This window comes from Typopeltis vanoorti, chromosome 3 (genome assembly GCF_054136105.1).
Source record: "Typopeltis vanoorti isolate ZY-2024b chromosome 3, IOZ_Tvanoo_1.0, whole genome shotgun sequence".
NCBI lineage: Eukaryota > Metazoa > Arthropoda > Arachnida > Uropygi > Thelyphonidae > Typopeltis > Typopeltis vanoorti.
This window is the reverse complement of record NC_143551.1, coordinates 122,675,799-122,692,278: the sequence shown is the minus strand read 5'-3', so window position 1 is coordinate 122,692,278 and position 16,480 is coordinate 122,675,799. Positions and strand designations below refer to the sequence as shown.

At 36.0% G+C, this 16,480-nt stretch overlaps 1 protein-coding gene across 1 annotated transcript in view; it reads right to left on the bottom strand.

Annotated features, from left to right (window-relative positions):
* Positions 1 to 16,480, bottom strand: part of LOC150108532 (cAMP-dependent protein kinase catalytic subunit beta-like) — a 197,156-nt gene that overhangs the window by 166,703 nt on the left and 13,973 nt on the right. The gene's annotated exons all lie outside the window — the stretch shown is intronic.

Here is a 16,480-nt window from a genome sequence, read left to right as displayed (position 1 = left end):
GGTTATCGCATTTTTTGAAAACAACGAAAAGATTAGGTTTTTTTTTTTTTAATGTTGGGCCCATATACGAGAGGTTGGCTGGTCAACCTATAGTACTTTAGTACTGTATATGGGTAGTGGGATGGGAAAGGAGAAACTTGTTGACATTCGATTTAAAAGCATGCATATTGTATTCCTTGGGAAATACATCAGGGGAAGACTGTTCCACAGTACAGCAGTAGCAGGGATGAAGGAGGAGGAAAAGAAACTTGTTCTGTGGGTTTCAAGGTGTACTGTGAAGGGATGTTGGGAGGTGGCTGTACGTGTTCCAATGGGTTTAGTACAGAGTGGGGGAATTATTGATGTTGTTTCAGATGAGCATTTTCCATGTAAATATTTGTAGAATATACAAATTGCAGAGACTAAACGTCTATGTGAAAGTGGGGGGGGGGGGTCGAAAGAGATGGATCATTTATCAGTCTAATTGCTCTCCTCTGTATTGAGTCAAGCATTTTGAGCAAGCTTTTAGGAGTCCCACTCCAAATGTGAGAACAGTATTCAATAGCTTGGCGGATTTGCGATTTCTATAGAGTTAACAGCTGTTTTGAAGTGAAGTAATGTTTTGAGCGAAAGAGAAAGCCTAGTTTATTGGAAGCTGGGGATGCAATGGTTGTGATGTGTTTATGCCAGGAGAGGCCTGATGTCATGGTAATTTCAAGAAGAGAAATTTCATCTTGTCTGGGAATTTGAGTGTTATCAGAAATAATACTGGGGGTTATTACAGAAAAGATGTACTCCCTGCATGTGGAACTTAAAGATGGCAGTAGGAATAATAGGATATTAAGTGTTTAGAATAGTACAAATATTATAAAGCTGTGGGACTGGATGAGATATCACTGCATATATTACAGAAATATGCCCTTGACCTGATTGTCAACACAATTCCCAGAAGAGTGCAAAGAAGGAAAACCACTGCATAAGAGAGAATCCAAGTGAGTAGTGTTCAATCATAAGCCAGCGTGTATATCAAGTGTAGTGGTGAAAATGTTAGAGAGGCTGGTTAGAGACAGATGCTTATACAGTGATTTATCTGAATTTTGCTGAAACATTTGATCGAATATCACATGATGAGTTACTTGATTTAGTAACTTGATTACAGTGATAAGTGATTTGTGGGACCACTTGTTTAATTTATATATCAATGATATCATTCACAGTGTGGAAAGAGGTATTTATGTTGTTTGCTAATGATGCCAAATTAGAAAATTTCTGATGTGATATTGCAAAAAGATATGAATAGGCTGGTGCTTTGGGGTGTCATTTTAATGTTACAAAGTATAAAATTATGCACTATGGCCAGAGAAGATGTAATGAGGTTTATTATACTAGAGTAACTTTGTTTCAGGTAGTGAAGGATTTAAGGGATTTGAAGATCTTGGTGGATAGCAAAGTGAAGTTCAGAGGACACATTGCAAAAGCTGTAAGAGTTACCCAAAAAACGGCTGCTATAATGCAAAAAATGCTGACGTGTAGATAAGGAGATAACAGTTTACTGCATAAGGCACTAATCAAGCTTCATTTGCTTTTCTGTGCACAGACCTGGTCTGTGTACAGAAATGCAATATAGTCACCACCCTTGACTATACTGGTTATAAGGAAACATTGGAGATTAGAGTGGTAAATAAACTGTCTTAGGACTCTGGAATATTGGAAGGCATATGGTCTTCAGTAGAAAGGAGGGAGAGAGAGAGAGAGAGAGCGAGAGAGTGGTATGATTCAGACATACATTGCTTGGTAAGAAATCAACTGATACTACAGTATGAGAAACAAACAGCCATGGCACCCACATTAATAAGATGTAAGACCTTCCACTGCAGCAAATCCTATGGGGAATACTTTCCACAAGCATATGATAGCAATCAATGGGAATTTCATCTCACAAATCATAATTCATCTCACAGATGTTCAACAGGGCTGAGATCAGGGCTCTGTGGAGGCCAGTAAAGTGTGGTTGATTCATATCCACAAACCACAGTTACATCCTTATAACAGTGCATTATCTTGCTAAAAGAGACAATGGTCAGTTCCATAGAAATGAAAAAAAGTCATAAGTATTGCATTGTCCAGAATGTTCAGATACCTCTCAGAGTTCAATGTTCATGGCACCACAAACAAAGGTCTAAGGCCAAACCAGGAAAAAACAGGACAATACCATCAGATGGACCTCCAAATTTCATAGCTGGGATTACAAACTCTGGTAAGAGATGTTCACTGAGCATCCACTACACCTATCCATCTGCTCAGAAGAGGACATAATGTGATTCATCACTCCATAACAGAGCTTTCTAAGCTCTATACATACTCTTTGCATCACTAAAGACGATGCTCTATGTTAATTCAGGTAATGAGAGGCCTTGCATATTGTGGTCTTACCATGGAAACTCATGTTGAGAGCCTCAGTTCTGGATGCTTTTGTACAGATTTGTGTTTTAGTCAATGCCCGAAACTCTGAACAATGCGTCAGACGATGAATGGCAGTTTTTACCATATTATCCTTCATACCACTCTATGGTCATGTTCAGTGAGTGTGATCGGTCATCCACTGCAGTTGACTCCCTATGCTTCATTCTCAGTATGTTATCACTGATTGTTGACCTGGGATGGCCCAATTTGTCAACAGTTTGCCAAGCAGATAGGCCTGCAACATAGCCTCCTATTACGATGTCGCTTTCAAACTCTGTCAGTTCTCTTCTCACATCTATTTCACCCTGACACGGTTGCACTGACTTGGGAGCATCATATTCCTCCAATTATACTGGCTATAAACACGTGACTCATTACATGGCACGATGATGCACCTTGCTCATGGGGGGGGGGGGGTGTCCACTGAATTTTTTTACAAACAGTGTATAAGATGGTGAGAGGAGCTGGGGAATTATTGCATAGCACAATGGGCGATGAAAGAACAATCAGTCATCCCTGGAAACTGTATGAAGGTCATGTGAGTAAAGAAGTGAAAGAAGATATTTTGCATGGGTGGTGAATGAGTGGGATGCATCTCTAATGTTGATGGTGATTGCTCCAACACTGAATGTCTTCAAGGCTAGATATGATAGGTATTATGGTCCTTGTTGCAGTATTTGATCCTGCAACAAGTCTTTGGACTCAATGGACACTTGAAATCTAATAGACAAGCATAGGTGTTGAACATTATTCATAACTTATTTTAACAGCATTACAACACCAAACAAACTAAATTATAAAAAAAGATGCTTATTAACTGGCTTATATATCACTAGATTTCAAACCAGCATCTTCAGAGCACAGTATATTACAGTTTACATGTGCCAACGTGTAAGTGAAACAATTCAAACTGCAACAGACAAAAGATCTAAAGCTCTTGTCATATGCTAAATAAAAATAAAATAAAATCTAAAGTCCTAATTTAGCACCTAATTTAGCACCTTCTAAAGGAGTATTATGGCTATGTAGGAGTATGGTTGCACTAATTTGTCCAAATTGGGAGATTACACTAGTGAACAAATTAATCTGAACACTTACATTTTAAAGAAAAATTTTAATTTTACAAGAAAATAAGTATAAAAATTAAACTCCAACTTTACCTAATAATTTATATGTGCTGCTCTGTTTGCAATAAGTTCATTAATTTACTTTCCATGGACTTTACCAATGTAGAACACATTTTTCTCATTTCTGCATCTCGAAACCATACTTTTATAATGGATTGTATTAAGTTATCCTTTGTGTCACAATATAATTTTCCAAGTCTCTTTTTTTTTAATCTGGCCCACAAATTTTCTATTGGGTTAATGCCAGGAGAGTTACCTGACCAAACTCTAAAGCAATTAGATGCTGTGATTTTTGAGGAACTCTTTCACTTTTTTGAAGAATAGCATGGAGCGGGATCCTTTTGGAAGATGAGTTCTTTGTCTTTATGTATCTGTGGACCACTCTTTTCTCCAATATTTTTATGTATTGGTAACTTTTCATCATACTGTCAACAGGCACAAGCAATCCTGGACCGTCATGTGTCAACCCCAGAAAATATGTTAGCTGGGTGTTTAGGAACTTGTTGAAGGTAGGTAGGAGATGTCTTCTCAGCCACTGACTTGCAAACATAGTGTACTCACTTTCCTTGGACAAAGAAATGGCTATCATCTGAGAATATTACTGCTTTCCTTCTTGGATACACAGTGATCAGCATTCATTAATTATAAAACTTTAGTTTTACTTTAAAAATAATCCAAAAAATTAATAATCACCCTGATGTTTCAACCTTCACATAATGTCATCATCTGGAGTATACACATATATAAGAAACAAGCGACATCAGAATCTACATGGTATGCTAAAGTTACATTAATTTGGTCAACTGTTAAAACTACTGACCTGACCTCTGGTGGAGATTTTGATTAACTCTTAATCTTAATAATGGTGGAATAAAATCCCAAGAATTTGTATGGCACACATTCAGTCCACTTAAGTTCAAAGTTTTAGCAAACCCTGACTTAAGGACTAAGGTTGGTCGATTGGTAGAGCCTCTGCTACTAATGGCTCAGTTAAGTATGTTTGAGCGCGGTTAGTAGTTGGAAGGGGACCAATCGCTCGATGCTGTCGGCACACTCTCCCTCGATGAGTCTTTGGACTCCCTGGAGGTGTCAAAATAATAATAATAATAATAATAATAATAATAATAAACAATTTCACCCTTATTGGCCACTATCCATACTGTTTTGCTCTAATTTATATGTATACTTATATGAGTAATTATGTGAGAGCATGTTGCTCTCTAGCTTAATTTATTTTTTGTAACCAAATAGATAATAATAATAATAATAATAATAATAATAACAAAACTCTAGCATTGATGTAGTGAGTTTTTTTTTTTTTTTACTGGAAGTCAGGCTAGTAGTTTTAACAGTTGATCAAATTAATGTAACTATAGTAGATTTAATTAATTAATTAATGTATACTATGTAGATTGTAGTGTAGCTTGTTTCTTGTATATATGTGTATACTCCAGATGATGATCGTAATGTGAAGGTCAAAATGTCGAGTGATTATTTTGGTTTATATTAAAGCGAAGTTTTACTTTAACATGGTAGTTGTTTCCATAATTTGTATAATTAAAACTGAGAATATGACCTTCTTCCACTTCTCAACAGTCCAATCTTTGTACACTTTTGTCCACTGGAGCCTATATTTTCTGCATAGCCTTCATCAACAGTTGTTTCTTTTTTGGTCTGTGGGTAGTCCTCCCTGCTTCCAACAATCTCAATGGACTGTCATGTCAGAAACATTAATCCCATATTTGAGTCTACAGCATATAATATTGGATTCCTTTTTGCTTTTCTAACTAGTAAACGATCTTGAGTAAGTGTTTTTGCCCACATTTTCCTTATCTGTCAGGAGAAAAGATACCTGTCTCCCTAAGCATCTCTTTAAAATCGCATTAACAGTACCCAAACCAACACTCATTGGCAATTTGTCGGTGAGTCATGGATGTGCTCTGAGAAAGAGTACACATTTTTGAACACTTTCTTGGAGATGTAGCCATTTTATAGATACACATGATGAATAAAACACTAAAAATGTCAACCTGTTTACACTATTAATAAACATCGCAGAGACAGTTAAAGCATGCAGCACTCAACCAAAATAGTAAACTAAAATCAAAACTGAAAATAGTAAACTAAAACCAAAACTATCATGATCTAAAACAAAAACCAAACCAAAAAGTTTACAAAAATTCATCTTGTTCAGATTAATTTGTTTGCTACTGTATCTTAAGTTCAACTCCTACATAACTATAATAATTCTTTTTTTTTTTTACAACATTAGAGGGTGCCAAATTAGGACTTCAGATATTTTGACTGCTATATAATTTGAACTGTTTCACTTACTCATTGTCATATGTAAACTGTTTTGTCTTCTGAGGAAGCTTGCAAGTAATAAAAAAAAATCAAGTAATAAAAAATATATATAAAATGCAAGTAATAAACAAAACTAATACTATTAACTCCCAGTCACCTGTCCAAACTAAATTTAAACCTTCCTGATCAGCATCCATCCTTCTGTCACATTAAAAAAAAAGAAGTGAATAATCCTTGTCAATTTAAATGGAATATCATTAAAAATAATCCAAACAATAGTGGCCAAAGAACTGAAAGCTGTGTGGTATGCTACTGGTTAAAGTCATTTGCTTATTAACAAACTATATATTTTATAGGTGAGGTTAAACATTCAGCAATTTGGATACCAGTATGTTCATAAAGAATAGCAAACAATTTGTTTTATAAGTATTACTGCAACCTTTTTTACATGCTAAATATTGTAACTAAAATTACCATTCATTCTTGCCTGAATACTATATCTGTAAAACCACACAATATTCACTTTAGAATAGTGAATGGAAACATACAATTTCCATTCACTATTCCAAAGGAGGAAGAGGAGTGAATGTAAGATAAATGGCCTGAAGCAGTGAGGAGTATAAGATTGAAAATGGTATCTGCCAGAAGAGTGGGCAAGAAGAATATCAACTAAATTAGACAATATGTAATAGAGAGCACACAAGGAATGAGTTTTAAACTGATCATATCATCAGAAGATATGAATGGGGTATCTAATCTTCCTCCACCTGGTTACAGTGATCACCTGGATTATAGCCAATCATATGAGGACTTCTGTGAGGAAAGGTTATTTGTGAAACTAGAAAACTGGTAATTATGAAAAATTTAAGAGAAAAAAATTATGGGAGCTACAGCATAGAAATGGAAGTTCAATGGAAAGGAGACAGGTGCTTCTTGGGTGAGTCATTTAACAGCAGCAATGGCTGAGTATTCCAAACAGGAAAAAGATAAATAATATATGAATAAAATGGAGGAGATTAAGAATGTGACTAAAAAAAGAAGGTTTTTACAGAGACAGCATAAGATGCACTGCATGAGGAACACAAAGAGTAGGCTGGTTACTTTACTTGGTTGGTAAGACAGCAAAAGTGCAGTGTATGCAGAAATCAGCCAATCAGGCTAAGTAAATCCTAAAGAGTTTCTGTCAACATATAGTAACAAGAATGAATCATTATGGGAAGATGATGTTAGTATGAAAAATGGTAGGTTCATAACTACTGATGCAGAGAATACAGTTCAGGTAATCAGTGCGCGATTTATCAAGATACCTCATTCTTATTTGGTATCATGAGGTGCTTGCATGGTGGAGAAGAGAAATGGCAGTGAGTGAACAGAAAGTATATAAGGAATTAAGTAAACGATGCTAATAAAACAAGAAGACTTGAGAATATCATCATGTCTTAAAGGAATATTCTAGGAAGTTATCAGCTCTTTAACAGGATACCACATGGAACTCATTTAAGCAAACTGGAACAAATGAGAATGGATATGAAATTGGTGATATGGATAAAAGTATGGCTCATGGACAGATACCAAAAAGTAGTATATGGAGGAGCAGAATCCAGGAGAAGGCAGGTGATGTGTAAAGGGCTCTGTGCTTGGACCACTGCTGTTTAATTTGTACATAAATGATACAAGAAATAATTTGAAGGAAGATATTCAATTGTTTGCTAGTGAGACAAAGTTGGGTAAAGTAATAGTTAATCGTGGTGATGTAGAAAGCCTGCAGAATGATTTGAATAGGCAACACTATGCAAAACATAATGGCTGTCCATTTAATGTGGAAAAGTGTTAAGTTATGCAATTGAAAAGTTTACAAGCTGTGTACCAGATTGAGGGAACTATACTCCAGGAAACTGATGACGCCAGAGAATGGGGATAGTATTAGATAGCGAGTTGAAGTTTAGAAGACACATTGCTAAAGTAGCTAGGGTAGTTCACAGAATTACTTGGTTATTGAAGAACACACTAACAAACAGAGATAAGGGAGTTATCATTCCTCTATATTATAAAGCCTCGATACAGCCACATCCTGAATACTCTTCTCAGGTCTGGTCACCCCAGTTTCTTGGTGATAAGTAAGTGGTGGAGAGGATCCAGAGGTGAGTGACCAACATGGCGAGGGCTCTGTGGAATGCTCCCTATGACAGATTGAGGGTTTATGAATTGTAAAAGTTGATTATTGACAAAAAAAAGGGAGGATATGCTAGAAACATTTAGGTTATTTAAAGGATTTATAGCAAATTGGGGGTTGGATGGTTCTGGCAGCCCATTCTGTAAAAAATGCAGCTATGTAAAGCATCATGTTTAAACATGATGCTTTACATAGCTTTACACAAAAGAAATAAAGCCTGGGTAGTCTCGATATGCCCGGAACAGTGGTGTCAGGGTGATGTAGCAGGCCCTGCAGTATCGTCGGTCTGTGACTGCTATAAAGAAACTCAAGCAGAAATTGCTTGAATATTGCTACTCAGAATGTAAGAGGATTGAATAAATGTGGGAAATTGGCTAATATGATGAGAGAGAGATGAAGAGATTGAATATTAGTATACTAGGAATAAGTGAAACCTTTTGGAAAGGATCATTAGATTTTGAGTCAACACTTCTAAATGGCAAGATATATAAAGTATACACTTCAGGTGGTGAAATATCAAGGAGAGGTGCAGCATTTATTGTAGAGAAGAAAACTAATAAAAACATTATCCATGTCATCAAAAAATTAGATAGAGTAATGGCAATTCTAGTGAAGTCTAAACCTAGAGATATGCTGATCATTCAAATATATGCTCCTATATGACAGAATGAGGGAGTAGAAATAGATAACCTGTATGATGAAATAGAATGGTGTATAAAGGAAGTTGGAGGCAAGAAAGATCGCGTTATTGTGCTATGGGTGACTGGAAGGCAAAAGTTGGATCAGAGAGAACATCTGCACACGTGAGTCCATTTGGACTTGGAATTCAGAATGAGAGAGGACAAAAGCTGATTGATTTTTGTAACAAGCACAGTCTCATCATAACTAATACTAATTTTGAGCAAAAACTAATAGCAAGATATACATGGGAAAGTCCAGATGGAAGATACAAAAACCAATTAGACTATATTGTGGTCAGTGAACATTACTTCAATGGAATGCGGAACTCAAAGGTGATGTTAATTGCTGACTGTGGATCTGATCATAGACTGGTCTTAATGAAGATATATATTCACCTTAAAACAATAAAATTTAAAAGACATCAATGCCTAAAATGGGATCTCCAAATGATACAAAATCCAATAGTAAAATCAAAATTTAACAACAATGTTTCAGAACTGCTGTTTACACAGTTGCAAAACGAAAATGAACCCTCTCAGTGGAATAGACACAAGCAACTGTCATAACAACTGTTAAAAACCACATCAATAAACAAGAAGAAAGAAAAAACCATGCATAACACAAAAAGTAATCAACCTTATTGATGAAAGAATAACAAAGAAAAGAGGAACAAATGAAGAAGAAAGATTAAGATATAAAACATTCGATAAAAGAATCAAACAGTTATGCAGAAGATTGAAAGAAAACTGTATAAATAGGCAGTGCACCGAGATAGAAGAATTACAAAATAGGAACAAAACCAGAAGGCATTTCTGAAAGTGAAAGAACTTAATAGAAAAGCAAAACGTACACAGTCTAATAACATCAAGAACAAAGATGGAAACATAATCATTGATAAGGAAAAGATAAATGGAAGTGGGTGGAGATCTTATCAGATCTGTATGATGATGATAATGGGTAACATGTTAGATGATTCACGACACCTTAAGTTAAACGTAACAACAGATACCACTATACCGACAAGAAATGAGATAGAACACATAATTAAGAATCTTACTAATAATAAATCCCCTGGTGTAATATCCCAGCTGAGCTGCTAAAAGCTTTGACTGGAAATAACAAAAACTATTTAGTGGAATCCATTCAGGACAGTGGAGCACTCGGGGGGGGGGGGGGGGGGTATGGCCTCCCCAAAGGAAAAAAAAAAAAAAAAAACACTAGAAAAATTTCCAAAAACCTTTTCTAATTAAAATTATTTTCTTTTTTTTAATTTATGTGGTGTCGTGTCTTCTATTTCTATACCTCTTATGAATTAGCAATCGTTGCATATGCTCAGTCATGGGTCGTATGCAATGCGTAGTGTGTATTCTCAAATCATCTACTCTACCCCCCTCCCCAAGATTAAATCCTGAGTGTGCTACTGATTCAGGACATCTATAAAACAATAGAATTACCTGAAGTTTTTACAACATCTATCTGCATTCCAATTCCAAAGAAAAATAATGCACAAAATTGCAAGGATTACAGAACTGTGAGCCTAATATCCCATGCATCTAAAATTATTTTAACCATTGTTAACAAACAAATTGAAATAGCCTTAATTGGTGAATTGAGTAAACAACAGAAAGGCTTCAGAAGAGGAATGGGAACCATTAATGCTATCCTGGAACTAAAAATACTAATAGAAAGATCACTTGAAAGAAATAGGAACATTTACATATGCTTCATAGACTTTCAGAAGGCTTTTGATCAAGTAAAGCATAATAAAATATTCAATACATTAGATAAATTAGACATAGAAGTTCATAATAAATTTAGTTTAATCCTTTATCCAAGTGTGAGCAAACAAAGTTTGTGCCTGAAAGTATCTTCAGGACTGGGGTAAGGTGGTACAACACCAGGGTACTCCTTGCAAAGGTGGAGCAAGATACCAACACTCCTATCTCAGTATCTCCCATAATGCAAAACACATCTCCTTGCAGATATGTCTAATGTTATGCATTAAGGGAAGGGCCACAACCTAGACTAGTTTCGAAGTGGAGATACCAGGCAGAAGCATTAGCAGGTCATATCTACCTATACGAGTTGCCAAATGGTGTGCCCAATGGTGTGTTGGTAGCTTGCTCCACCTTTGCAAGGAGTGCCCTGGTGTTGTACCACCTTACCCCAGTCCTGAAGATACTTTCAGGCACAAACTTTGTTTGCTCACACTTGGATAAAGGATTAAACTAAATTTATTATACTCTAACCAATTGAAAAATAAACTTTCAACATAGAAGTTCATGTACTTAAGATTATAAAAAAGATTTACACCAAACAGAAAATGCAGCTGTTTATCTCTGAGACTTCTGTAGTGAAAATAAAAAAAGAAGTTGGACAAGGTTGTATCCTTTCACCAAATCTATTTAATATCTATAGTGAGACGGTGACAAAAAAGATTCAAAAACAAAAAATAGGAATTAGTATCAATGGTATAAAATACAACAATCTTAAATATGCTGATGATACCATTCTAATAGTAGAAAACAGAAACAAATTAATCAAACTACTGCAGCTACTAATTGAAGAAGGTATAGAATTTGGATTAGATATAAATGCAAAAAAGACCAAATTTATGAAAATCTCAAAAGAAAACAGATCCACGCCAGAAATATTCATAAACAATATGGAAAATGAACATACGACAGAATACAAATATTTAGGCACCTACTTTACTGCAGATCAAAAGCATGATAAAGAAATAAAAATAAGAACAGCCATAGCTAAAGATGCCTTCTGGAAAAATAAAGATCTGCTGAGAAGTTCTGTGAGTATCGAGACAAAGAGAAGAATGATAGAACATTAGTGTGGCCAGATTTCACTTATGGAAGTGACCTGGATATTCAAGAAGAGAGTAAGACAATAGATAATATCCTTTGAAATGTGATGCTATAGCAGGGCTCTGAAAATCTCATGGACAGAACATATGACAAATACAGATGCCCTACAGAGAATGAGAACACAGAGATCTTTATTACAGGATGATGAGATGAGATTGGCAGGCCATGTACTGAGAGGTTCAGCAGGGCAGAGGATACTAACAGTTTTAGAAAGAAAAATTATGGAAAAAGGATCAAGAGGCAAAAAACAAAGGACATAGCTTGAAGATATAAGATCATGGACAGGATCACATGGCTATGCAGAAACAAAGAGGAAAGCCACCAACAGAGAGAACTGGAAGGACATGGTGCTGCACCCTCTCACTGAGGAAACTACATGAAGAAGAAAGGATTTTATAAGACTAGTGCAAGAGAAATGTTTCAACACTTAGCTAGAACAAGAGGTCATCCCTGGAAGTTGAGTAAGAGTGTGGTTAGCAAGGGCATGAGGACAAGATTTTTCACTAGGAGAGTGGTGAATGAATGGAATGGATTGCCTGAGTCAGTTGTAAGAGCTTTGTCTGTTAATACGAGGGCTGTTCAATAAGTAATAAGACTAATTTTACTGTCGCGAAACCACTCATCACAATATTAATTTCTGTGGAATAAAGAAATGTTGCTGTCTGTATTAATAAAAGAGGTTGATAGATGGCGTATACGGGCTGATGTGCCAGAGTGTCACGTGACTAAACGCAAGCTTGTTTCGGCGCGACCAGTCGTCGAAATGGAAGTGTCCTTGGAACAGCGTTATGCGATTAAATTTTGTGTGCGTTTGCAAAAATCGGCATTGGACTCTTTTAACATGATATGCAAAGCTTTCCACGATGAAGCAATGTCGAGGGCAAGTGTTTTTCGCTGGCATAAAACTTTTAAGGAAGGAAGGCAAAATGTGGAAGATCTTGAACGTGAGGGAAGACCTTCAACGTCCATCACAGAGACAATGATCAACACAACAGCATTTATCATCAAGGAGGATCACAGAATTACAGTACGCCAGCTGCATGTTGTCCTGAATATTTCTGTGAGAAGTGTTCATGCAATCATGGCTGAACATTTGGGACTGAAACGTGTTTGCGCCCGTTGGATTCCCAAACTCTTGACACCAGAGCAAATGCAGCATCGAGTGGATGTGTGCACAGAATGGAAAGAAAGACTGGAACAAGAAGGCAACAACTTCTTAGAATGCATCATTACAGCAGATGAAGCTTGGTTGTATCACTATGACCCTATAATGAAACAACAAAGCAGTGAATGGAAGCATTCGTCTTCACCTACCCCCAAGAAAGCAAAAACTGTAAAATCGGCTGGTAAAGTTATGACCATAACAACTACGAAGGCATTGTTTACCAACACGCTATAGAACCTGGGAATACTGTAAATGGCTCATACTATGCGGATGTTTTACGGACAATGGTACAGCACGTCAAAAGGAAGCGTCCATTGCTGAAGAATGGCTTCTTATTGCACCAAGAAGTTAATACGTTTTGCAGAAGAACAACATAGATATTCTACCATATACAGTCCCTATCTTGCACCGTGCGATTTCTGGCTGTTTCCTCAGCTCAAGAAACCACTAAGAGGCCGCCATTTCGAAAGCAACAAAGCATGTGTAAAAGCTGTGGAGGCGGTTTTGAAAGAACTCTCAAAAAAAAGGACTTTCACATGCGTTTAAGAAGTGGACGCAATGTTGGGACAAATGCATCGCGTCTCACGGTAGTTACTTCGAAAAAGACCATGTAAATGATGACGATTAAAGGTAATCTGTTTTCTGTATAAATATAGTCTTATAACTCATTGAACAGCCTACATAGTTTCAAAGAGAGATACAACAGATATTGTGGTGATAGTCGTTGTTTCCTGCAATGAGTCTTAGGACTCCATGGAGATGCAATAATAATAATAATTACTGAAATAAGAGCCAACAGGCTTCACTTTGGCAAAGTAAAAATATTCAAAATTAAGTGGATATTGAATACCACATTATTTCTTAACTGAATAAGAACTCAAAGATAGGAAATCTAATCTAAGAGTTTCATGCCAAATATAGAAAACTATATAAAGTTTGGCGAGACCAAGCGTAAGCCAACACCTGGTAGTGCAATGCTGGGCAACTCATAGTAAAAGTGGAGTAAGCTCCAATCACTGCCTTAGTATTTACCCATAATGTAAAACACAGCTCCTAGATGTATTATTAGGAGACTTCGGCAAAGTAAAAATATTCAAAATTAAGTGGATATTGAATACCACATTATTTCTTAGCCGAATAAGAAACTCAAAGATAGGAAATCTAATCTAAGAGTTTCATACCAAATATAGAAAACTATATAAAGTTTGGCGAGACCAAGCGTAAGCCAACACCTGGTAGTGCAATGCTGGGCAACTCATAGTAAAAGTGGAGTAAGCTCCAATCACTGCCTTAGTATTTACCCATAATGTAAAACACAGCTCCTAGGAGATGTATTATTGTTCTACATTATGAGAGAAGGTCCCTACCCAGACCGGTTTCGACCTTTATTGAGGTCTCATCAGTGAGTAGGTAGACCTAGATTGCTAAAATAGTCCTTATAAGGACTGGCTTAAAGGGGCGAAGCAAGAATGCTTTTCATCTTCCCCGTTATCTGTGGAGGACAGTGTAGTAGGGATAGGGTGTTATTGAGCTATTAAAGCTCTGATCATGGCAGGAGGGTAACAGCAATAGCCGAGCCTCAGTTAGAACTTCATTGGCTACAGCATTGCCATCCACTACCCTTCAAGGGTATCGATCACCGCATCTCACGGTCGATCATCCTTAGATTACTAAAGTTTCAGTAGTCAGAGCTTATTTCTTTATTATACGATTCACCAAATGGTACACAAATACAATTACTGAAATAAGAGTCAACAGGCTTCACTTCGGCGAAGTAAAAATATTCAAAATTAAGTGGATATTGAATAACACATTATTTCTTAGCCGAAACTCTTGCATGAAACTCTTAGATTAGATTTCCTATCTTTGAGTTTCTTATTCGGCTAAGAAATAATGTGGTATTTAATATCCACTTAATTTTGAATATTTTTACTTCACCAAAGTGAAGCCTGTTGCCTCTTATTTCAGTAATTGTATTTGTGCGCCTTTTGGCGAATCGTACAGTAAAGAAATAAGCTCTGAATACTGAAACTTTAGTATTACATCTAGGTCTACCTACTCACTGACGAGACCTCAAAAAAGGTCAAAACCGGTCTGGGTAGTGACCTCTCTCATAATGTAGAACAATAATATATCTAGGAGCTGTGTTTTACATTATGGGTAAATACTAAAGACAGTGATTGGAGCTTACTCCACCTTTACTACGAGTTTCCCAGCAATGTACTACCAGGTGTTGGCTTACACTTGGTCTCGCTGAACTTTATATAGTTTTCTATATTCAGCATGAAACTCTTAGATTAGATTTCCTATCTGAGTTTCTTATTCGGCTAAGAAATAATGTGGTATTCAATATTCACTTAATTTTGAATAATAATAATAATAATAATAGCACACCTAGTTAACAATAGTCTTGCAATAGGCAAATCCCAAAGGAGCAGAAGAGAAAAGTTTTTATTATTATTATAATATGGATATCTTCATGGCATCAGAAGACTCACACTAACCACTATTCACACATACCTATCATACCTCTTCTTAAACTCATGCACTGTCAAGCGGACTCATCAAAACTACTCCTGGCAAACCATTTATGTCATCCCCAACTCTCCAAAAAAAAAAAAAAGAGTGTAATCTGCACACCCTTACTAACCCCACTCTTACTCAATTTTCAGGAGTGACTCCTATTTTTCTCATTACTCACATGATGAAAAACTTGTTTTGTGTCAATCTCAGAGAACCCCTTTATTAACATATATTTTTATTATGTCCCTACTTTTCCACCTTTCAATTAAACTGTACCCATATACCTTCACGAGAACCATTCTGTAGATTGTCACCACCATAGTTACTCATCTCTGAATCTTATTCACCGCCTACTCATCAACAAGTAATCCAGGTGATCAAATCTGTGCAGCATTCAAGCTGTAGCCATATCATAGCCGCATAATGAAGAATAATAACCTCCCTATCTCTACTTTTCAATCCAGGTATACTTTTGTGCAGTTTTGTCAATTTTTTAATATGCATTCTGACTTCAACTCAACTGTCCACCAAAACTGTAAAATCCCTAGCCTAATCATTTCCTGCAATGAAAAAGATTGCACAGCATGTAATCTTTTTTTTTATCCCAAAGTGCATAACCATTACACTTTGCCACATTATATTTACAATCATTATCTTCCTTCATCTACACTGCCAAGTTATTTAAATCATGCTACAGGATATCTGGATCATCTTTATCAATGACTGCTCTCACTAATTTTGCATCATCAACAAACAAACAACCCAAACAAATATTCTCCCTTAAATTATTCCCTAAATCATTAACTACCTTTCTTATGAATACAACTTCTGATATAACACAGTCTATTCTACCACTCTTTAAACTTGTCCTTCATTTAATAATAATAATAATAATATTATTATTATTATTAATATTTTAATAATTATAATAATTATTAACAAATTAATAATAATAATAATAATAATAATAATAATAATAATAATAATTTCTACTCTTCAATGGAATGGCCGAACTACGCTCCATGCAAAAAAAAAAAAAAGCCACCTCTCACCTGCATGTTCACCAAGTCCATATGCAACTTCCAGAGATGGCTCCTTGTCCTTGATCATTTCTCCCTTGTTCTACCATACAAAAGATCACTCCTGTGTCAACCCTGTAAATGCCTCACAATAGTTTAAATGTCTT